This window comes from Pleurodeles waltl, chromosome 8 (assembly GCF_031143425.1).
Source record: "Pleurodeles waltl isolate 20211129_DDA chromosome 8, aPleWal1.hap1.20221129, whole genome shotgun sequence".
In the NCBI taxonomy this organism is placed as follows: domain Eukaryota; kingdom Metazoa; phylum Chordata; class Amphibia; order Caudata; family Salamandridae; genus Pleurodeles; species Pleurodeles waltl.
This window is the reverse complement of record NC_090447.1, coordinates 622,656,209-622,679,836: the sequence shown is the minus strand read 5'-3', so window position 1 is coordinate 622,679,836 and position 23,628 is coordinate 622,656,209. Positions and strand designations below refer to the sequence as shown.

The following is a 23,628-nucleotide window of genomic DNA, read 5'->3' as shown; positions in this document are numbered from 1 at the left end:
ATTGATAACACCATACATGCAGATAAGCAGAAAAAATATTCACACACTGATTATTTAGATGTTTCGAATCAAGTGCATGCTATTCTCTTAATGGGCTGAAAAGCACACACAGAATTCAAATTTGTACCCACGAAGCAGAAAGTCGGATCCAGCCAACAAGTAGTGAGCAACAATGCACATGGAAAAAGTTAAATAAAAAATGTAGTCGCATTAGAAAAAAAATACTGTATTTGCAGATAAGGAAACATATATTTCTTGTAATGCAAGTTCTTGACTTTGGGTACTCTCTTTGAATTATAAAAGATGGAATAACTGTTCACATATAAGATCTCAGCACATATTTTAACGAAATATGTTTAAAATCAAACAAAACATCTAGAAAACATGTCCAATCAGTAAACATTTTTTTGCAACTATTTAGCTAGACTGCAAAAATAACAGTTCATATTGTTCAATACCACGGCTACCTAACATTTGAAGTAAGAATAAAGCCACTGTGAAACAGTGCAAACTAAACATGCCCTTTTAAGAAGTGCTCTACCCAATTACGTCCAGCATGGTCGTGTTTAGTTTGTAAATAAAAATATGCCGGCGCCCAAAGCCCTTCTCTTAAACATGCCGCTGCTGCAATTAAATGTTCGAACACAGAATACTGAGGCAGCGCGATCGTGAAGCCATCTCGGGCCTCTTCAATCCTCTTACAGCCACTCCCTGCCCCTTCAGCTCACTCTTGCAGTTTTCTGCTTTCTCCCATTTAGATGCTTTTTTGTTTTTCTCTTCCTCTGTATTTCCCATATGTGTCTTTTGCTCACAGTAAATGCTTGAGGCAGAAAAATAAGTGCCGGCCCTCAAAAATAAGTGAGGTGCCCCGCACCAGAAACAACAGGCACAAATTAAGCACTGAGGCCCTCATTCCAACCCTGGCGGTCTCTGACCGCCAGGGCGGAGGGCAGCGGAAGCACCGCCAACAGGCTGGCGGTGCTTCTAGGGCTATTCTGACCACGGCGGTAAAGCCGCGGTCAGAAAAGAGGAACCAGCGGTTTCCCGCCGGTTTTCCCCTGGCCCAGGGAATCCTCCATGGCGGCGCTGCTTGCAGCGCCGCCATGGGGATTCCGACCCCCTTCCCGCCAGCCTGTTTCTGGCAATTTTCACCGCCAGAACCAGGATGGCGGGAACGGGTGTCGTGGGGCCCCTGGGGGCCCCTGCACCGCCCATGCCACTGGCATGGGCAGTGCAGGGGCCCCCTAACAGGGCCCCATACAGATTTTCACTGTCTGCTTTGCAGACAGTGAAAATCGCGACGGGTGCCACTGCACCCGTCGCACCCCTGCAACTCCGCCGGCTCCATTCGGAGCCAGCTTTCTCGTTGCAGGGGCTTTCCCGCTGGGCCGGCGGGCGGCCTTTTGGCGGTCGCCCGCCGGCCCAGCGGGAAAGCCAGAATGGCATCCGCGGTCTCCTGACCGCGGAGCGGCCATTCGGCAGTAACCGCATGGCGGGCGGCGACCGCCGCCCGCCGCGGTCAGAATGACCGCCTGAGTCATTTAAGCAGTTTGTTTAGGAACATATAAAAGATGAGAAAAACAATAGGAGGGTGCTCAAAAGGGCAGCCTTAAAATGCAGGGCGACAGGTGAGGCTTTAATGTATTTGAAGAGAATACCAACGGTTAAGACCTAAGAAACGTTTTCTTCTAAACCAACTCATTCCCTCTGATATCCGTAAAAGACAGAATACAGAAACAATCTACACCACCCTCAAAAATGTAACAGAGGCCCTAGTTGTGTTCAGATGAACAAGTTACTTACCTTTGGAAACAAATTATCTGGTAGAGACTCTATGTAGCTGCAGATTCCCTACCTTAGAATACCCTGGCGTCAACTTCGAATCCGGATTTTTTTTTTGATGAGCAGCACCCTGCGAAAGTCGTCGGGTGGCATCTTTCGAATCCGCATGGCATTGTCAGCGTCGTTGGAGCCGTCTGTGACATCACGGTCTTCCATATAGGCACCACCCTAGCATGTGTACGTCAGTCCTTTTCCACAACTTCCTACTCCACAAGCATAGTCATGGAAGAACCAATAATTATTTACTTTTCTTTTGATTGTTTGAGTAAAAAGACATGCCCTTGAGTAAGGGAAAAAAAGTATGAAAAAACAGAATGTATATATTTGCAGAGCGGGGCGGCTTGGGTGGGTGTAAGGAATCTGGAGCTAGTTAGTCTCTACCAGATAATTAGTTACCGAAGGGAAGTAACTTGTTCATCTGATAGAGACTTCTAGCTGCAGATTCCTTACCTTAGAATAGATACCCAAGCTATAAGTCCTGGTGGTGGACTGCAAAAATATACTTCACACGGAAGTCCTGTAGGACCGAGTGAGCAAAATGCCCCTCTTTCCTCACCTGGCTAACCAGGCAGTAGTGTCTTGCAAACGTGTGCAAGGAAGCCCACGTTGCCGCCTGGCAAATATCAAGTACCAGCATGCCTCGAGCTATCGTAGTGGTAGCAGCTTTCCCTCTGGTAGAGTGAGCTCTCAAGCCCTCAGGAGGCTGCTTCTTAGCCAAATCATAGCAAATTTTAATGCAGAGAACGACCCAGTGCGAAATGGTCCGTTTCTGGACTGCCCGACCCTTCTTTGCACCTACGTACCCCATAAAGAGTTGGTTGTTCACCCAAAACTCTTGTGTGTTTCAAGGTAGAACGATAACGCTCTTTTTGGGTCCAGCCAATGGAGACGCTCCTCTTCTTTTGAGGTATGCGGTGGAGCAAAGAAGGTGGGCAGGGTGATATTTTGACCCAGATGAAAAGGAGTCACCACCTTGGGGAGGAAAGAGGCACGAGTTCGGAGGACTACCTTATCAGGATATACTGTGAGATATGGCGGTTTCGATGATAAAGCCTGCATCTCACTCACTCTCCTGGCAGATGTGATCGCCACTAAGAAGCCTGTTTTGATAGTGAGCAGCCGGAGAGGACCGTTATGTAAAGGCTCAAAAGGAGCACACATTAGAAAAATGAGCGCTAGATTAAGGTCCCGCGGGGCATAACAAAAGGCGTAGGTGGAAACATATGTGCAAACCCTTTTAAGAATCTCTATACACTGGGAGACTTAAACAAAGATAGTTGATCGGGCAACGGAAGAAAAGCCGATAAGGCAGAAAGACAGTCCCTAAGAGTCCCCAAGGAGGAGCCCTGTTGGGCGAGTGACAGAATGAACACAAGGATATTAGAAAGAGGATCAACAGACCTCTCTGTACAATATGATACAAAACATTTCCAATGGCAGGAGTAAATCGACCTGGTAGAGGGACGCCTGACTGCCAGAATGACATCACAGACCTCGGGAGGGATGTCATAAACCATCAACTGTTGCAGCTCAATCTCCACTTATGAAGCCACAGAGTTGACAGGTTTTGGTGGAGAACCTTCCCCTGCTGCTGCAACAGAAGATCCGCCCGAAGAGGCAACCTGATTGGAGGACTGATGCTCATTTTGAGAAACTCTGAATACCAGACTGTTCGTGCCCCATCCGGAGCCACTAGGATTACTTGGGCTTGGTCGTTTTTGATTTTCTTGAGAACTCTGGGCAGAAGTGGTATGGGTGGAAAGGCATACAGGAGGCCTAAACTCCACTCACTGCAAAAACTGTCGCCTAGCGATAGCCGCCTTGGAAACTCCAACGCACAATACTGCTGACATTGCGCTTTCCCTGCGGAGGTGAACAGATCTAATCAAGGATCTCCCCAAAGCTGAAAGAGTCCTTGCGCCACCTCCGGATGGAGATACTATTCGTGATCTGCTGAGCATCGCCGGCTGAGTTCATCTGCCATGGCGTTCAGAGAACCTGCCAGGTGTTGAACCACCAGGGTTATGCCCTGATGTTCCAGCCATGTCCAGAGACATGGAGCCTCTTGACAAAGAGTCCATGACCCCACACCGCCCTCCTTGTTGCAGTACCACATCACGGTAGTGTTGTCTGCCAACACCTGCACTACCTCCCCTTTCACAACAGGAAGAAATGCCTTTAATGCTAGTTGTATCGCCCGACCAAAGCTCCAACAAGTTGATATGGAGCCCGGAGTTTGCCAGAGACCCCTGATCTCCACCTCTCCTAGATGGCCGACCCACCTCAGAAGTGACGCATCTGTCACTACTGTGAGATCTGGTTGGGGAAGGGAGAGGAGTCTGCCTTTGACCCAATCGCAGATCACTAACCACCACTGCAGATCCTTTGCAGGTCCCTCCGAGATCTGAACCACGTCTTTAAGATTTCCCTGATGCTGTGCCCATTGGAACTTCAGGCCCCACTGCAGAGCCCTCATAGGCCATCTGACATGCTTGACCAATAAGATGCAGGAAGCCATGAGTCCCAATAGCCTCAGAGTCTGTCTCACCGAAATCCAGGATAGAGGCCGAAACATCGGTATCTTAACCTGAATATCCCGCACTCGCTGCTCCGGAGGATAGGCCCGATAGTGCACTGTGTCCAGAACAACTACGATTAAAGTGAGCCTCTGAGAGGGAGTCAGGTGTGAGTTCTGCACATTTATAGTGAACCCCAGTGAATGCAGGAGGTTCGCCGTCATCTGGAGGTAGGTGACAAGAGCCTGGGGCGTCGGAGCCTTCAACAGCCAATCGTCTAGGTAGGGAAAGACTGAAATCCCTAACCTGCGCAGATGAGCTGCCACCACTGCCATTACCTTTGTGAACACCCGAGGGGCACTGGTGAGACCGAAAGGGAGCACGGTAAACTGACAATGCTCGTGGCCCACCTTGAACCCGCAAGTAGCACCTGTGGGCTGGCAGGATGGGAATGTGAAAATACGCATCCTGCAAGACCAACGCTACCATCCAGTCTTCCTGGTCTAGGGCAGACAAGACTTGAGCAAGAGTGAACATCTTGAATTTCTCCTTTTTGAGGAAGAGATTGACGTCCCTTAAATCCAGGATAGGGTGAAGGCTCTTGTTCTTTTTCGCAATCAAAAAGCAGCGGGAATAACAACCACTGCCTACTTCTGACAACGGGACCCTTTCTATAGCTCCCTTGGCCAAGAGAGCCGTAACTTCCTAGCGGAGCAAAACTAAATGACCCTCCATCAGCTGTTCTTATACTGGAGGGATAGAGGGAGGGAAAGACTGGAAGGGGAGGGAATAGCCCTTTCGTATGATCCGCAAGACCCATTTCTCCGATGTGATGGATTGAGGGAGATGAAATTGAATCCTCCCTTCAACTGGGTGGACATGGTCTTGCAGAACCACACTAGGAGGGCTTCGGTGCTGTGGAGGGGGGCTGTGTGGCGGCCAACCTCTGGCCAGACCCTCTGGGTCCTCGCACAGGATGTTATGAAGCCAGAGGACGGTGGCTAACTTGTGGCTCGCATGGTACCACGCCCCTTTTCTCTAAGCCTCAGAAGGGACGGAAGACAGACTGCCGATGAGCTGGCGCAGAGAGGCCCATGGATCTGGCCGTAGCTCGAGAATACTTGAACCTCTCAAGCGTAGAGTCTGCCTTCTCACCAAAAAGGCGAGAGCCATAAAAAGGCATGTCCATCAAACTCGACTGGACATCCCCTGAAAAGCCAGTAGAACGTAGACAGGCGTGGCGACGAAGGGCCACTGTCGATGCAATCGCTCTACGCAGCGAGTCGGTCGTGTCCAATTCACACCTAATAGTAAACTTGGCTGCATCTCTCCCATTCCTGACAGCCTGGGTGAGAGTGTCCCGTTTGCCCTCCAGGACCTGGGGTAGCACCTGTGCCACCGTATCCCATAAAGTATGGGAAAAACTGCACCATAGGCAAGAGGTGTTTACTGACCTCAATGCTAGGCTGGAGGAAGAAAACAACTTCTTTCCAAGTTGGCCCAGCCTCTTGGATTCCCTATCCGTGGGCGGGGGAGGGGGCGGAAGGGAAGGCACCACGAGAAGTGGAGGCTTGGACCACCAAGCTCTCCGGGGTGGGGTGTTGGGTGAGGAAACTAGGGTCATTTGGAGCAGGTCTATGGCAGCAGCCGACTATCCTATTCACAGGAGCCCGTGTGGGTTTGCATGTTCCCAGAAGGACATCAGTTAGGGCGTCATTGAAGGGCAACACCTGCTCCGATGTAGTCACCCCTGGCTGAAGCACCTCCGTCAGGAGATTCGTCCTGACTGGCACCGTAGGCAAGTCTAGGTCCAAGACCTCAGCTGCCCTACGTACCACCATGGCATAAGAAGCCCCTTCCTCCGTAGCCACATTGAGAGGAGAGAGCATGACAGAATCTGGAGAAGTATCCAGTCCACTGGCTTCCTCTAGATCATCATACCAGTTCCTGTTCACACTCTAAATGGTCCTCAGACCCCTCCCACTCCTCTCCTGTGCCTGGTTGTTCCGAATAAGGCTGGGGAAATGATCTGGGCCTAATAGGCGCAGTCAAGGTCGATATCGGTGTCGTACAACGCTGTTTCGGATCCTGATCATCCGGAAGAGGATGGGGCGACCACCACCAGTGGGCGTCGGTGGTGGTGGAAGCATCGATGTCTGACCCTGCACCGGAGGAGGTCAACTGTGAGAGACCAATGCCAGTCCGGATCTGCTATCGGATCCTGGGGTCCCCGATGGCGCCGAGGTCGAAGCTGCCGAACTCGAACCCGATGGGGCCTCTGCTGACCCCGTGGGGCCCAAAGACCCACTTGAGGGTGCAGCCCGCTCAAAAACAAGGCGCATAGCCTCGTAAAATTATTTCATTTGAGCGGGGGTTACTCCGGTCCCCAGAAAAGGGGAAAGACACGGAGTCGGCCCTGCCGACCGCTCCGCGGAGCCGTGCTCGGAACGTTGCCGTTTCCTAGATGCCGCGTCGGGCAAAGTTGAAGTCCGCTTGGACTTCTTCTTCTTCTTTTTGTGCCACTTACCTGAGTGCCCCGATGACCTCGAATGCGAGGAAGAGGACTTGGGGCTCCGGAAGCGAAGCCGCGACCTCTTCCTACACCGGGACGGTGACCTCCTTGGACTCGAAGACGGCTGTCGGCCGCTAGAAGCTTGAGAGCTCTCAAGGCCTTCAGAGCCATGGCCCGACAGTCAGATCGTGGGCCTTCTCCAGACACCAGAGACACACTCTGTGTGGATCCGTGACCAACATGGTGCGATGACATGCACTTCATGGCTTAAATCCTGTCTTTCTTGAAGACATCTTAAATAATCTAAAAACTTCAACAAAATTTGTCAGAGAATAAGGATAGCTATTCCCAGATCTGTGCTTGACCAGCACAGAAGGAAAAGAACTGATGTAAGCGCGTCAGGGTGGTGCCTATATAGAAGACCGTGACGTCACAGATGCATCAACAATGCTGACGAAGCCACGCGGAGCCGAACGCCACGCGCGGATCTGAACAACGCCACCCGATGAAAAATTCCAGATTCAAAGCTGAGCCAGGGAATTCTAAGGTAAGGATTCTGCAGCTAGAAGTCTCTATCAGACACCCTGTTTCAAGTAGGTCTGGCAACCATTTAACAATTATGTGAGAAGCTAATTGGGAAGGTCACTTTCCTGACTTGGAAAGAAGGGTGCATGCGTAGAATGTAAGAGTTCTCTCTTGAAAGCGAAAAAGTGGTAAATGGAGTGGGGGAACAAGAGAAAGATACATACCTCACAATGGCTACTCTAGGCCCAGATATATGTGGCTTAAACATCCCAGAAAGCAACAATCTGAAAGCACAAACTGTCCACTCTATTTAACACTTGGATGGATAATGCAGTATTGTCTTTCTAATATCATAATAAAACTAGTATGACTAGAGATGAATACTGTTTTTCAGACTTGCACACTGTGTATTACAATGAAAACTTAACAAATAAAGTGATTAAAAGCAAGTTATTTAAAAAGTGCAACAGAACAACAGAATCAAATCTTATGTAAATAAATTACATAGATAAAGCGGGCACACCAATGCAACTGCCTTGGAGTCGGAGTTTAAACATACTGCTTAGCTAAAGTATGGACCATTTCCCATACGGTAGCCTAATAAGAAAGCCTAGGATTAAAACCTTTTTCAACAGAACACAGGCTGCTGGTTTATGTTTTGTGGAGAGAACCTGCGACTTATATGGTAAAAAGCTAAGAGCTTTATAATAAGTCAAAATACAGAATATCAATCATAGTTCATAAAAGGTGTCCATCTTTATCAATATATTTCATCTTCCTTGAGAAGTCACAAAAATCCCTTTTAACATCAAGGATACACAGAGAACTTCCCATAAGGGAAGTAAAATTCGGAAAAAAGGTCGACTAATGGGCTACTTAATGTGAAATTCAGAAATAACCTTAAGTAGAGACCAAGTCTGAATATTTACAGATACTTTATTTTGATTTAAAAAAAACATGCATAGTTTCTCTGTGTGTGAAGACAGAAGCTTACTTCACATTCTGCCTCATGTGAGAGGCAATTAAAAGAAATCAAACTTTCTAGTGAGAAGTTGCAAACCGGCCTCGTGTACAGGCTCAAAAGAGATTCCATCAGTTTAAAAGTACTTTGTCACTGAAGCCTGATTCTGGTATGCATTCTGGTACATCCATAGCCCTAAGATGAAGACGAGAACCATGGAGAGGGGAGCCTCCCATGCAACGACTGCGAAGATGCCCATTTCAACTTGCTGCTCCCAGTGTCACCCATCTAATGCTGATCCCACCTAGTCTCACCAAATGGACTCCTTCTTGTACCCGCAACCGCAATGAGATCTCCACTTCCACATGACTGTGATTCTGCTTCTTGGCACCTACCATAGAGATGAAGGATTCAACTCCTTCAGATCCTCCACTTGGACTGCTTCATACCCAATGCAACAGGGCCACTAGGTTGAGACTTGGTTGGTCAGGGAGGCCCAGTGCTTTGTAATAGGACACGGTTTCATGTTTTTTTTTTTACTCCTGTTGTTAATTTGTGGTGGTGTTTTAGGCTAATTGTACTGGTGCTTTACACACTGGCCGATTATTTAAGAAACACTGTATATACTGCCTTTTTAGGCATGCTTTACAGTTAATTTAATTTAAAAAATATACTTTTATAAAATAGGTTTCCATTTCCCACACAAGCATGGAAATAAGCTACCTTTTCTGGAGGCCAGAGAGAACTCCATGATGAAGAAATATATTTTCCTGCATTCTGCTGGAAATTGCAGACTTATCACAACGGTTCCACTTTATTTCCTGAACAGTGAAAGGGAAAGTTCAAAGCAAACTTATGCACACACGTACAATATGTGAACTACAATAATGTCAGGTGATGAACAGCAACCATGCACAAGAAAATGAAATCACTGTCTCTGGCTTATTGGATATGTGTGGCGAGCTTAATAAGAATGATACATTAACTTTGTGTCATGAATACTTTCAGATATGTCTTTTTTTACATGCAGTGATTTCCTCAGTATGCCCCAGTAAAACCCTGGAAAGAGTGAAAATTTTCTAAAAGAATACAAACAAGCATTCACAGAGTTAGTTGCCCACTCACATTCCTCTGCAATTTCGCCTGCCCCTCACTCCCTTCAAAATAAACATTTGTAGACGGTACAGAAGCAGGAAAGTCAAGGATAGATTTTGATTGAAACACACAAAGAGTTGCTCTCCCATTAACTTTGTTTTCAGTGTACTTGCAGACAAAAAGGAAAAGTTACTTATCATAACAATTGGTGTCCATAATGGGCATCTTTCATAAATGTTAAAGATAATAAATTCCTTAATACGGAAATGAAAAACTGAAGGACACTTAAATGAGCTGTGCTGGTCAACCACAAGGTTGTGATTTCCAACATTCCTTTCAGCACATTTTTGAAGCAGTTTTATGACGACAAGAATTTACTTTGTGGATGGTCAGCCGAGTCAGGAAAATTATATACTCTTGACAGAAGGATAATATTACTTACCCAGTAAGCATCTTTTCGTGGCATGTAGTGATATAGATTCACATGCTTAGAATAATCCTGCCATCTAATGTTGGGCTTGGATGTTTGCAAGTTGTTTTTCTTTGAAGAAAGTCTTTCCTCCTCTTGCTGTTAATGTGCATGGCCATTGATGGCATTGTTAGATTGTTTTCCTGCAAGGCAGATGACGAAATGTGAAGCAGATGGGTGTGGTCCTTTGGCCGTTCAACAATCCTCTACCATCCTGGTGCATAAACTGCACAAAATCAGCTGTGACGGCCCACCTACTGCTGACCACTTCTGGGAGCATTAATATTTGAGGCCAAAACACACCCTTAGCGACACTGCACTCTTATGGAGCCAACTCTAAGACTGCCTTGTAGTAGGGCTGCCATGTGGGAAAAGCTGCGGTCTGATGTCTGCTGAGGTGCTTTCAACGGGGAGATTTGCTGATCGGCTGCAGCATGTTGGCAGGCTGGGTGACTCCAGTGGCTAAACACTAATGCCCTCATTACAACATTGGCAGTAAATCCCACTTACCGCCATGAAGAAGACCGCCAACACACCGCTGTGGCTGCGGAAATCCGGTACAGCTATTACGACCCACAGGCTGGAATCCGCCAAAATCTAGACACCCACACAAGTCCGCCACACCAAAGGTCAGTGATAAACTGGCGATAACAAAACCTCCACCATCACGCCAACAGGAATACGCCCACACTATCACGACCCACGAATCCACGCGGCGGTCTTTTCAACCGCGGTATTCCATTGGCAGTACACACTGCCGTGCTCAAAATACACACACATTTACAAAACACAACAACATTGGACAAATCGAAATACACACACCTGATAAACATACACACACCTCTCCCAAACACCCAAACCAATATTTAACACACACCCACAAACCCTATGACAAAAACTGAGAAAGAAGCACAGAGACACCACAATCAACAAACTAGCATCCACAGGCACACAACACCATCACTCACACAACATCCACGCACCTCACACAACACACACAAACACATCCCCTCACACACCACAACACACACCACCTCACACATCACCCACACCACACCATGGCACCGCAAAGACACCACAGGGTCTTTGAGGAGGAGCTCAGGTTTATGGTGGAGGATATCGTCCGGGTAGAGCCACAGCTATTCGGATCACAGGTGCAGCACACCTCCATCCAAGAACACGGGATGACATCAGGAAGAGGTGGAACGACCTACGGGGGAAGGTGCGTTCCCATGGTCTCAAGACACCAGATTGCAGTTCAGAGGACTGGCGGCAGACCCCCACCTCCTCCCCCACAACTAACAACATGGGAGGAGCAGGTCTTGGCTATACTGCAGCCTGAGGGCCTCGCATGAGTAGCAGGAGGAATGGACTCTGGTAAGTCAAATCTTAACTATTACGTCCCCCACCCTACCTGCATGCTATCACATACCCCACCCTCTCAACTCCAACACCTCACATATGTCCCACTATCAGAAACCACCCATCCCAACACCAAGCCCTGCATGCAACACCAAAGCATGGACACCCATCACCAAAGCATGTCCACTACAGATATCCACACAGATCCCCAAACCAAATATCACATAAGGTCCTAGACAAAAATGTAAGCACTGGGGTACAGGGTCACCCACCCATTGCACACAATGGCACACACAGATGCAATAATCATGCCTTTACACCCCTGCAGGACCCCTACCCAACGTCACCGGACAGGAGGTTCCAGACATGTCCACCCCCCCACAGAGATGACAGCAGCTCTGTCCAACTGGATATAGATGACCAGCCCGGCCCATCTGGGACCTCGGGATAGTCAGTTCCCCACACACTGGCACAAGCCACTACAGAGCCTCCCCATCAGGAAACACCAGCACAGCACCCACCCAGCGGGCCCATCCCTCTGTTCACAGGACACATCAAGCAGCAGTGTGTCCACCACTACAGGGAACCCAGGCAAACCCACAAACCCAAGAACATCTGGGACCTGGGGGCAGAGGCAGTGGACACATGGTTCAGGGGACAGAGGAACAGGAAAACAGGGGAACTGGGAGGACTGCTGTGCGACAGGGGGTGGACAGGCCCAGGGAACCCACTCTCCACGAGGCGCTCTCCAACATCATGGGAGCATACCCAGGAGACTATGGCAACGGTACTGGCCAAGTTTCAGGAGACTCAGCAGCTGCAGAAGGAACAGTATTTGGGGATCAGGGAGGAACTCAAGTCCATCAACACCACCCTGGTCACCATTGTAGGGGTGCTGAAGGACCTTGTGAACACCAGGAGGGACACTGTGGCACAACAAGGGGCCCCTGACATTAGCCTCGATGATGAACAGCCCACCACCTCCGCCGGCGCTAGTGGACAGGAGGCACCTGTATGAGATGTAGGAGGCAGTGATGTCTTCTTACCTGTGTCTACCTGGAAGTATTGCTGGATCACATTGTTTCTGTTGTCGATATCCTCTTCTTCTGCCTCCTCTTCTTCACTGTCCACCGGCTCCACAGCTGCCACAAGACCTCCTTCTGGACCATCCTCCTGCAGAAAAATCACCTGTCGTCGCAAAGCCAGGTTGTGCAGCATACAGCAGGGCACGATGATCTGGCACACCTTCTTTGGTGAGTAGTAGAGAGAACCACCGGTCATATGGAGGCACCGGAACCTGGCCTTCAGAAGGCCGAAGGCCCTTTCAATCACTCTCCTAGTTCGCCCATGTGCCTCGTTGTAGCGGTCCTCTGCCCTTGTCCTGGGATTTCTCACTGGGGTCAGTAGCCATGACAGGTTGGGGTACCCAGAGTCACCTGCAAATGTCGAGGAACAACTGTTAGACACATACTAACCCTTAGGGACAACCCCAGACCCAGACAATCATTCACACGGTATAGGGTCCTTGTCCTCACCTATTAACCACACAGTGCCTCTGGAGTTGCCCAATCACATAAGGGATGCTGCTATTCCTCAAAATGTAAACGTCATGCACTGAGCCTGGAAACTTGGCATTCACATGGGAGATGTACTGGTCGGCCAAACACACCATCTGCACATTCATACTCTTCCGGTTTCTTTACACCTGTTCACTCCTGCTGGGGGGTAGCAAGGCCACATGTGTCCCATCAATGGCACCTATGATGTTGGGGATATGTCCCAGGGCATAGAAGTCACCTTTCACTGTGGGCAAATCCTCCACCTGAGAGAAAACGATGTAGCTGGGCATGTGTTTCAGCAGGACAGACAACACTCTCGACAACACGTTTGAGAACATAGGCTGGGACATCCACTGTTGTTTGAAAAGACCCACTTTCCAGGAAATGGAGTACTGACAGGACCTGCACTAGAGGGGGGATTCCTGTGGGATGGCGGACAGCTGAAATCAGGTCTGGCTCCAACTTGGCACACAGGTCCTGGATTGTGGCACGATCAAGTCTGTAAGTGATAATGATGTGTCTGTCTTCCATTGTCGACAGGTCCACCAGCGGGTAAAGATCATCCTTTTCCCCTGTACTATTCCTCTAGGTCAGCGCCCACCAGAAGAAGGATATTTGGCGTGCCATCGCCAAGGACGTCTGGACCCTGGGGGTCCACCACAGACTGAGCACCCACTGCCGGAAAAGATGGGAGGACATTCGCCGCTGGAGCAAGAAGACGGCGGAGGCCCAGCTGGGGATGGCCCGCCCAATGTGGGAGGGGTGCCCGTCGCACCATGACCCCCCTGATGTTCTGGATCATGGCGGTGGCGTATCCGGAGTTGGATGGGCGCTTGAGGGCATCACAGCAGCCACAAGGGGGTGAGTACCGTCACATCCATCTAACTCTGCGCGCATTACGAGGTGTCTGGGTGGGGGAGGTGGTCTAGTGGGTTACCCTAGGCCAGGGCGAGCTTTGTAGGCAAGGACCCTTTGTGAGGCAGGCTATGTGGCACCCCAACCCCACCAGTGGTAAGAGCCATCTACAACAAGTCAGGCCCCTGTGACTTCCATGTGTGCAGCAATCAGGCATAGGCCTTGTACCCCATGTCCCTGTGATTAATTAGGGAACTATAAGTGCATGGCGTAGTGCAGAGGGCTGCTGTGTCTGTAGTGTCCGCCAACGGTAGCGGTATTGCATGCACTGAACATGTCTTTCTTTTTGCCCCCCCTTTTTGTGGTCTCCCTGTTCTTGTGTGCATTAGAACCATCAGGCAGAGGAGCAGTGCCACCGGAGCAGGAGGGAGCTGCATCCCACATGGCCCTGGAGGGCGAGACAACGGAGTCTGAAGTCACCAGTGGGACGGGACGGGTGAGGGGAGCTCCACGGCGGGGACAGGAGCAGAGACCAGCGACGCAGACTCCTCCTCTGATGGGAGCTCCCTTGAGGTGGCGGGCCCCTCTGTGCCCACTGCATCTACAGGTACAGTCGCCACTCCCCCTACCAGCACTGCCCTCCAAGCAGCCCCTCAGCGTGTGTCGTGGCTGCTCACCCAGGAGGGTGGGCATCTCCTTCGCCCCAGGCACCTCAGGCCCTGCCCCAGTCAGCCCTGCTGCCCTCAGTGAGGAGGCTATTGACCTCCTGAGATCCCTTACTGTTGGGCAGTCCACCATTCTGAATGCCATCCAGGGTGTAGAGAGGCAGTTGCAACAAACAAATGCATACCTGGAGGGCATTCATTCTAGCCAGGCAGCACAACAGCGAGCATTTCAGGGTCTGGCCTCTGCACCTATGGCAGCCATTGTTCCTGTGTCCAGCCTCCCCCTCCAACCTCCTCCACCCAGACCCAATCCCCTGTACCTCAGCCTATCCCAAGCATACCATCAAACCAGCATGCACACACCTCAACACACAAGGGTGGCTCGGGCAAACATAAGCACCACACATCCCACAGGCACTCACACAAGCACCATACCCATGCAGAAATACCAACATCCATTGCCTCCACTGTGTCCCCCTCCTCCACGTCTCCCTCCTCCCGCCCTGTCACATCTCCACTCACACCTGCATGCACTAAATCTTCAGCCACTACCTCCATCACCAGCACGCCCATCATCACAGACCGCTCACGTGCACTCACTAACCCCACTACCATTCACACATCCTGTGTCCTCTCCCAGTGTGTCAGTGAGCCCTCCTCCCAAAGTACACAAACACAGTCACACACCCACCCAACAGCCATCCACCTCACAACAGCCTCCAGCCCATGCACCTTCACCCAAAGTCAGCAAACGTACACTTCCTACATCCACTACCTCTTCCTCCACTCCCAAACCCCTTCCATCTACCAGTCCCAGTGTGTCTAAAAAGCTTTTCCTATCAAATGTTGACCTCTTCCCTACAACCCCCACCCCCGTCCGTCCCCTAGGGCCCGCCTTTCCAGGTCCCAACCCAGCACCTCAGCCCGCCGCCAGCACCGCAGTCAGTGAGCCCGCCGCCAGCACCGATGCCACAGAGCCCGCCGCCAGCACCGATGCCACAGAGCCCGCCGCCAGCACCGATGCCACAGAGTCCGCCGCAAGCACCGCCGCTACTGACACTACCGCCAGCGGCCCTGCGATATCCTGAGCCAGTGGCACCACCGCAGACTTGGCTGCCATCCCCAGTGGTCAATCATACAAGGCTGGTGGTCAGTTCCAGGAGCCTGGCCAGCTTGCATGTTGCACCACAGTCAGTGGAGTGTCACATCCACTACCTCAGTCCTTGGCAGGATGAAGCACTCTGGGCACAAAGCCCACTGCAGAATTAGTTAAGAAAGACATCCACTACCTCAGTCCTTGGCAGGATGAAGCACTCTGGGCACAAAGCCCCCTCCGGAACCAGTGGAGAAAGACATCCACTACCTCAGTCCTTGGCAGGATGAAGCACTCTGGGCACCAAGCCCCCTCCAGAACCAGTGGAGAAAGACATCCACTACCTCAGTCCTAGGCAGGATGAAGCACTCTGGGCACCAAGCCCCCTCCAGAACCAGTGGAGAAAGACATCCACTACCTCAGTCCTTGGCAGGATGAAGCACTCTGGGCACCAAGCCCCCTCCAGAACCAGTGGAGAAAGGCATCCACTACCTCAGTCCTTGGCAGGATGAAGCCCTCTGGACACCAAGCCCCCTCCAGAACCAGTGGAGAAAGACATCCACTACCTCAGTCCTTGGCAGGATGAAGCCCTCTGGGCACCAAGCCCCCTCCAGAACCAGTGGAGAAAGACATCCACTACCTCAGTCCTTGGCAGGATGAAGCACTCTGGGCACAAAGCCCCCTCCAGAACCAGTGGAGAAAGACATCCACTACCTCAGTCCTTGGCAGGATGAAGCCCTCTGGACACCAAGCCCCCTCCAGAACCAGTGGAGAAAGACATCCACTACCTCAGTCCTTGGCAGGATGAAGCCCTCTGGGCACCAAGCCCCCTCCAGAACCAGTGGAGAAAGACATCCACTACCTCAGTCCTTGGCAGGATGAAGCCCTCTGGGCACCAAGCCCCCTCCAGAACCAGTGGAGAAAGACATCGACTACCACAGTCCTTGGCAGGATAAAGCACTCCGGGCACCAAGCCCCCTCCAGAACCAGTGGAGAAAGGCATCCACTACCTCAGTCCTCGGCAGGATGAAGCCCTCTGGGCACCAAGCCCCCTCCAGAACCAGTGGAGAAAGACATCCACTATCTCAGTCCTTGGCATGATGAAGCACTCTGGGCACAAAGTCCCCTCCAGAACCAGTGGAGAAAGGCATCCACTTGAAAGACTGTGGCTTTGCACTCCCCAGGATACATCAATGGGCATGGAGCCCCCTCGTGGAGCTGGCGCTGTGCACTCATCCGGCTGAGGTTCCCCCCCCACCCCCTTCCCCCTGAGGTGCCTGTTTAATTTCGATCTGATGCCCCAGCAGTGTTCTCTCCGTTTGTAGTCTGGTATCGAGTGTGGGCCTCGCCCATGCATTTTGGGCCCAGTGGTCCACGGACTATGAATGGTGCACTATCCGGACTTGTTTAGTTGGTGTACATAATTGTTTATACTGTATTTCAAGTTTTGACTAACGGCTTTTTATTGATTACAATCGTTACAATAATTTCCTTTTGTCATTGCGTTCTTCCAGGAGGGGTTGGGGGGTGTAAATCTAATGCTGCAGCATGTATTGGTGTGTGTATTGTTGTGGGTGAGGGTGTTGCGTTTTGCATGTGTGTGTCACTCTCTTTTCCCTCTACCCTCCCCTGTGTTGTAGGTGCAGTACTCACTGTGGTCGTTGGCGCAGTCGTTCGTGCTCCTGGTAGAGGAGCAGGAAAACTATCGCAGGGAGGATTTGGAGTTCTGGCTCCATGGCCTCCTGCTTCCTCGTGGGTTGTGTAGGAGGTGAGTGTTTTCCCTTTCAAGTCCTGTTTCCGCCGTGTTTTTGTTCGCGTTGGTTCCGCGCCGGAAAAGGTGGCGGATTGGCCTCTCAAAATAGTGTGGGCAGTACATTGACATACGCCTGTCTATTGCCGGTGACCACCATGCTGTTTGTTTGTACCGCCGTGGGGGTCGGAGTGTTAAAGTGGCTGTCTATGTTGGCGGTTTCCGCCATGGTCGTGATTCCCTTTTTTTTTTTACCGCCGGTCTGTTTGCGGTCTTACCGCCGCTTTAACACTGACCACCAGAGTTGTAATGAGGGCGTAAATGCTGCGTCGCCTATTTGCTGTAGGGCGGGGCTAAGCGGCTGTCATGTGGAAAAACGTTGTCATCTGAGCCCCTGGCGGGTGCAACCAGCAGCTGGAGGCTTGGACCAGCCGAGCAAGAGGACATTACTGTGAGCAAGCGGGGGTCCACAGGAATGGAGTACTAGCCCCTTTGCAGTATAAGTGGGCTCCAGAGCTGAGTGGCGCCTGTTACCGGGGTCCTGGCATGAGCAATGAAGGAGGATCACTTCGGCACAGATTCGACTACAGTGCAAAGGGTGAGATCTTGTCAGCGGGCAAGAGCAAGTAGACAGGCACAGACTCCTACCGGGTATACAGAGAGATGGGCATCACCACACTTCAAGAGCCCCACCATGAATTTATTTGTAGTACCCTCCAACTGCCACAATATATCTATGGAGGGGTACCTTGAGGGCCCCATCCGGCCTTGCCTGCATGACTGCCTAGGCCACTTCGAGAGTGGTCCTCCACACGTATTTAATCATGGCCACTGCTGAGGCACTAAGAACTGTTTCCATCCCATAAGTGTCATATGCCAACCCCCTAGCAGACTGTGCACAGCAGGGACACTCGTATGCAACTGGTGCCCTGCCCAGACATCACAAGTGGAGGGCCCATCCCTCAGGGAATAGCTGCACTGGAGAGGGAACGATCTGTCATCTGCGGACCTTGCTGCCCTCCACTGGGGCTCCACATCAATCAGTGTTCAGATATGAAACTGTGCCATCTGATGCCGACCTCCATCTTCGGGGTTGCTGCGGTGTTGGAGACCCAGGGCGAATCGGTGGCTTTGGCCCCTGATCGGGCATGAGTGTCTGGGTTGTGTGTGGCAGTGTACTCGCCCGTGGCCACTGACACCACACCTGTAGCAACTGCCTGGGCTGTCTTGGCACGTGAAAGGGGGCACCCCTGCGGAGCAGGTCATATAAAGTGATCCCAGAGTGCCTGTTTGCGGCAGTGATGCCAAGTGCAGAGTACTGAAGTGCCTGGTCGACAGTATGGGCAAAGCAGATAAGGCAAAGTTCAAACTACAGTTCCATGTATCCATTGAGGTGCACGGAGAGTTTAGCGCGGAGAAGGGCATAGAACTGAAGCAGGTCCTAGAGGCCATGTAGCACAGTCTTGGGAAAATGGATGGCAAGACACTGTAATCTTTAGGATGGATCGTACGTCTGAGAGGTTGGACAAACATGTCGATCACCTCAACATGGGGGAGCAGCATGTCTCCAAAGATTAAGATGAGTAAATCATAGTGTGTGCCTCCCAAAAGCGGATGGGCAAACTCCTGCTCGCCTTGCAGTCAACGACAGAGGATATCTCAGAATCGTGGGCAGTCCTGAGTCTACCAACATAGATAACACGGAATGTTATGTAGAACATCTCCTGATTGATCTTTTGAGCAAGAGACATTTTCGGACATCTTTGTAGTGGAATGCACCCACCACTCTCTCGTTCCTTGCCCGGTCCCAGGGGCCAAGCCTCACCCCATCCTAGCGAGATTGCTAAATTACAGGGACCATGATGCTGCTCTCCGCAAAGCACGAGACCTAAAAGTATTCCGACATGAGGGTTCTGACCTATCACTGCATCCAGACTTCACTTAGCAGATGCAGGAAGCAGGGAAACTATTTATTCTGGGCAGGTGAAGACTAAAGGAGCTGAGGATAGAATACTGCATGCAGTATCCCCCAAGGCTATGGGTAATGATGGATGGCAAAGCTATGATTTTCAGTGATGCTTAGCAAATGCAGCAATTCCTCAAGCATAGGGAGGCTGAAGGGACTTGATGCTGCTCCCCTAGGTTAGACGATGGTGATGCTGGAAACTTACAAGACATGGAGGAGTAAGTCTACGCCCATTAGGCAGTGAGGTTTGGCTTCCCAAAGAGGATGCTCCAATGGCAAGTCTTGATCAGGGGGCACTACCCTACACTGTGACTGTTTGAACGAACACAAGGTTGTCGATACTGGATCCTAGGGGCTGCTGGACATATGCATTTGAACTTGTAGCAAATTACCACAGGTGACAAATATGATGTAACGTGGTAAAGGGGTTCTTGTTGCTGTTGTATTGTATTTGAGTATTATGTCGAAGCCATTAGGGTCTATACTGAGCCCAAAGTATGCCAGGATGTGCCAGAGGTCATGGCTGGAACTGTTATATTCAAAGTGTTATGCGATTGATGCATACACCCCCCTATGGCTAGATGAAGTACGGGGAGACAAGCTGGGCAGCCTCTGTCTATGTGTGAACCATCTAGTTCTGGTCGAGAGTTCATTGGTTGGGATGGGGTGGAATTGGGGAGTAGAATGTACTGCTGTGTAAGTTGTGGGGTTTCACAGTATGGGTGGAGGGTGGGTATCATATTCTACAGCAGTTCTTTATGTGCTAAAGTGGGTGGCCAGTATTGTATGCTACATGAACAGGTGTGCATGAGAGAGTGGAAGCATTCTATGGCAGAGGATGACACACATAATGCAGCGTCAAGACCTCCAGGCCTTTTGTTGCTGCGGTTTATCAAATGGAACGTCAGAGGCCTGAATGACTGCAGGAAGTGGTGCAAGGTAGTAGCTTATCTGCAGAGGCACATAGTTAATCTAGCAATATTGCAGGAAACACATTTAGCACCTCAGAGCGAAGTGTTGTTGCACCACAGAATGCAGGGCCTTTACTGAATGGCAGACTTCACCGCACATGCCAGGGTTGTCCAAATTTGGTCCCACAGGGGCTCGGGATTCAAAATGCAGGAGGTGTGCACAGATCCGTGAGGTAGATAAGTGGTGGCACAATGCTGCAAGGATGACCTGATGTTTTTGCAATTCGGGCTGCGGGTTGGGCCCACAGTGTTATCATACTCTCAATGCCTGGCTGGCTCAGTGGGGCATTCTGTCGCAAATTTGGGGCAGGAATTTTAATTGCATTTAATGCCTGGACTAGCACTGCTCTCAAGACTCTTCGGTGGCCCTTGGCAGCAGCCCAGCTATTGCGGACATAGCTGCCCATAGAGAAATACTGGATATTTAGTGTCACAGATCACTCACAGGGTCAGAGTACACACATTACTTTACACAATATCCACACCGCATTGATTTGTGACTACTATCACCGGAGCTGGACCCACACGTCCGACAGTGTGAACCGCTTCTGCTCAACTACTCTGACCATTCACCAGTTTTATTAAAGCTAGAGATGCGCTCCTCGTGACCGGCCATGTCCACATGGCGCTTCCCCCATGTTCTCTCTTAGATACTGCGTTAAGGGAAGAACAAGTGCAGGCAATCAAATAAATTCTTATGCACTTATGTAGGCTCTGTAGAAAAGTTTGCCATGGTATGGGAGGCTTTTAAGGTCTACATACAGGGTGCTACCTTGACTAAACATGCTCAAGTCACTGTGGGGTTGCCTGCGCGCCCGGATGCAGAGATTGCAAACTTGAAACAGCAGCTTAGGGAGACGGCAGAGAGAGGCCTACTGGGTGCCATCAAGGCCAAGGTAGATAAATATCATGAAACAGAGCACAGTGAAGTGAACCACTTAGAGAAATACACAATTGATCGGATGTACTGCAAGTTGAACTCCCTGGAGCAACTTTGGCTCTACGCTGCTGCACCCCTGGTGGGACGATGATGCAATCCTAGAGGTGGAAGAGGAACAGGGGCTACATTTATGCATGACTGAGCAGATCATGCACCGCTTCTGCAGGTATTACGCTGACTTATTCAAGTCACGTCTTGCCTACGACAATGCTACCACAGAGTATCTCACACATATTGCAATGGAATAGCTCACAAGTTAACACAGGGAGCACTATGGCCTTGCTGTGCCCTGAGGAGGTACACGCAGCACAAAAGGCAATGTTGTGTCCAGGAAAGCATCAGGTATGGATGGAGGTCATAGTTGTCTTCTATAAGTCTTACCAAAACCAACTTTCCCCTATCTGGTCAGTTTATAGGAGGAAATGGTTATGGACAGTTATATGCCCTCCTACTATGCACGAGGCTCTTCTGGTTACTCTTCTGAATCCAGGTAAGCTGGTGGACTACTCCTCATCATGCAGGTCCAATCTCGGGATGCTCTTTGGCGTGATTCTATGCCTCGCCCCCAAGATGCCTGCCACAGCGATCTTCCTAGATGCAGAAAAAGCATTCGCTTTGGTGGAGTGGGGCATCAACCTTGTGGTCCTGAGGCATATAGGGGTGGGTGGTGTCTTGCCTCAAGTTGTGGAGGTGCTCTAAATATGTCTGACCGTTCGGGTTCTGATCAATGCCATTGTCACCGCTCCAAAAGATATTACGAGGGCACCAAAGGTGCCTCCTGTATCCATTGCTGTATGCCTTGGTGGGCGAGCAATTTGTTTGTGCACTTTGGGAGTACCACGCACATCGGGGCCTGTGGCTCCCAAATTACAATCTAATCGTCTCAGTGTACGCACTCTGCTTTACGTACGCATCTCTGAGCATAATCTTGCTCTGGGTGCTGCGTGAGGTAGTCTTGTTCGGGGGGCACTCGGGTTTCGTATAAACTGGTATAAGTTCATTATTTTTCCTCCACTCACCCCTGCCACAAAGCCTGTACAGTCAGACTACCCATTGCAGTGGACAACTGTCAATGCGATCTATCTAGGGATTCAGGTGCACAGAGACCTTGCAGTAGCAATGTTAGACAACTATGGCAGGACAGTGCAGAAGCTATCGGAAGCAAAAGAGCATTGGAACAGACTGCCGCTGTCACTTGCTGGACATCTAACTATCATGAAAATGGTGGTACTACCATAATTTCTGTTCCTGTTCACAAATATTTCAATGCTATTGCCCCGTGCAGAACTCGATAACTTGAAGGCCCTCATGGTCCATTTGGCCTGGGTGGGGAAGCAGACGCAAGTGCGGCGGGAGTCCTTGACCCTTACCCTACGATATGGAAGGACATAATGCCCCTGACCTAGACACTAGGCTCCACAGTGCATGTTCACCCATTACTAGGTCCAAATTTATGGTTGAAGCGAGATGCTGTGGCCCAACACACATTACCCCAGGCGAGGTTTGAGAGGCGGGTACAGGACCATAATGTCTTTGACTACGTAAACTGTACGATCTGCTCCAGGTAGCAACTCCTGGAATGACAAGCTGGGTCGCTATTATACTCGCCCCATGTGCCCTTGACCCAGTGTTGATGGTTGCCCTTAGGCCAAGAACGTGTGCTATAAATGCAATAAAAGAGTTAGGTATACAAACTATGGTGGACTTCAGTCATGGCGCAATGTGCACCTGGGACTTGGTTTGAGAATGAGGCAATAGACCAACTGCTATAACACAATTTCATTTTTACAGAGCACAACACACATTGCAAGGGTCTCTTGGGGAGGATGTACTGCACCCTCCACTCCAGACATGCCTGACGTGTCTTCTCTCCTGCAAACAGCACCCTGCCATACAGAGACAAGACTAAGTTTGCGCATGATGCACGAAGGCCCAGAGGTTGCAAAAGTCAGGCTTCAATGGCAGAGGGACTTGGGTATCAATATCAGTGAAAAACAATGAAAGTATTGCTGTTCGATTGTAAAGACTATGTCATTGTATAGCAGACTCCTGCATTTCAAATACATCAACAGGGGGTACTACACTCCAGCCCACCTATTCCTATATGGGCTGCGCAATAGAACAGGCGGCCGGCACTGTGATGAAGTGGAGGTGGTATTTGTGCATTTAGCATGGTTTTGCCCTGGGGGGCAGAGGTTTTGGCAGGCAGTTGTCCAGGAACTGGAGGCGATCACTGGTGAGTCAATGGCACTGCTGGGTTATGACAAAGAGTTACAGGGTGGAATTAGGCGACTGGGGGCGATAGGCCTGTTGCTTGCGAAGTGTAGGATAGCAATGCATTGGGCTCACGGCCCGCTACCAACGCTGAGTGAATAGCACAATGATATTGTGTACTGCAAAACTCAGTCTGATAATACCGTGAGCTGCTCCCAACAGGCAGCCATCCAAAGGATATCTGGGGACCCTACCAGGCTTACTTGAATAGAGTTGGAGTGGACAAACTTGTTGAGGGGGAGCAACTGGTGCGATTGTTGGGTAGATGGACCC

General features: G+C 50.4%; 1 protein-coding gene across 3 annotated transcripts in view; it reads right to left on the bottom strand.

The window, feature by feature from the left end:
• OFD1 (OFD1 centriole and centriolar satellite protein) overlaps nt 1-23,628 on the bottom strand; it is a 486,789-nt gene that overhangs the window by 239,175 nt on the left and 223,986 nt on the right. The gene's annotated exons all lie outside the window — the stretch shown is intronic.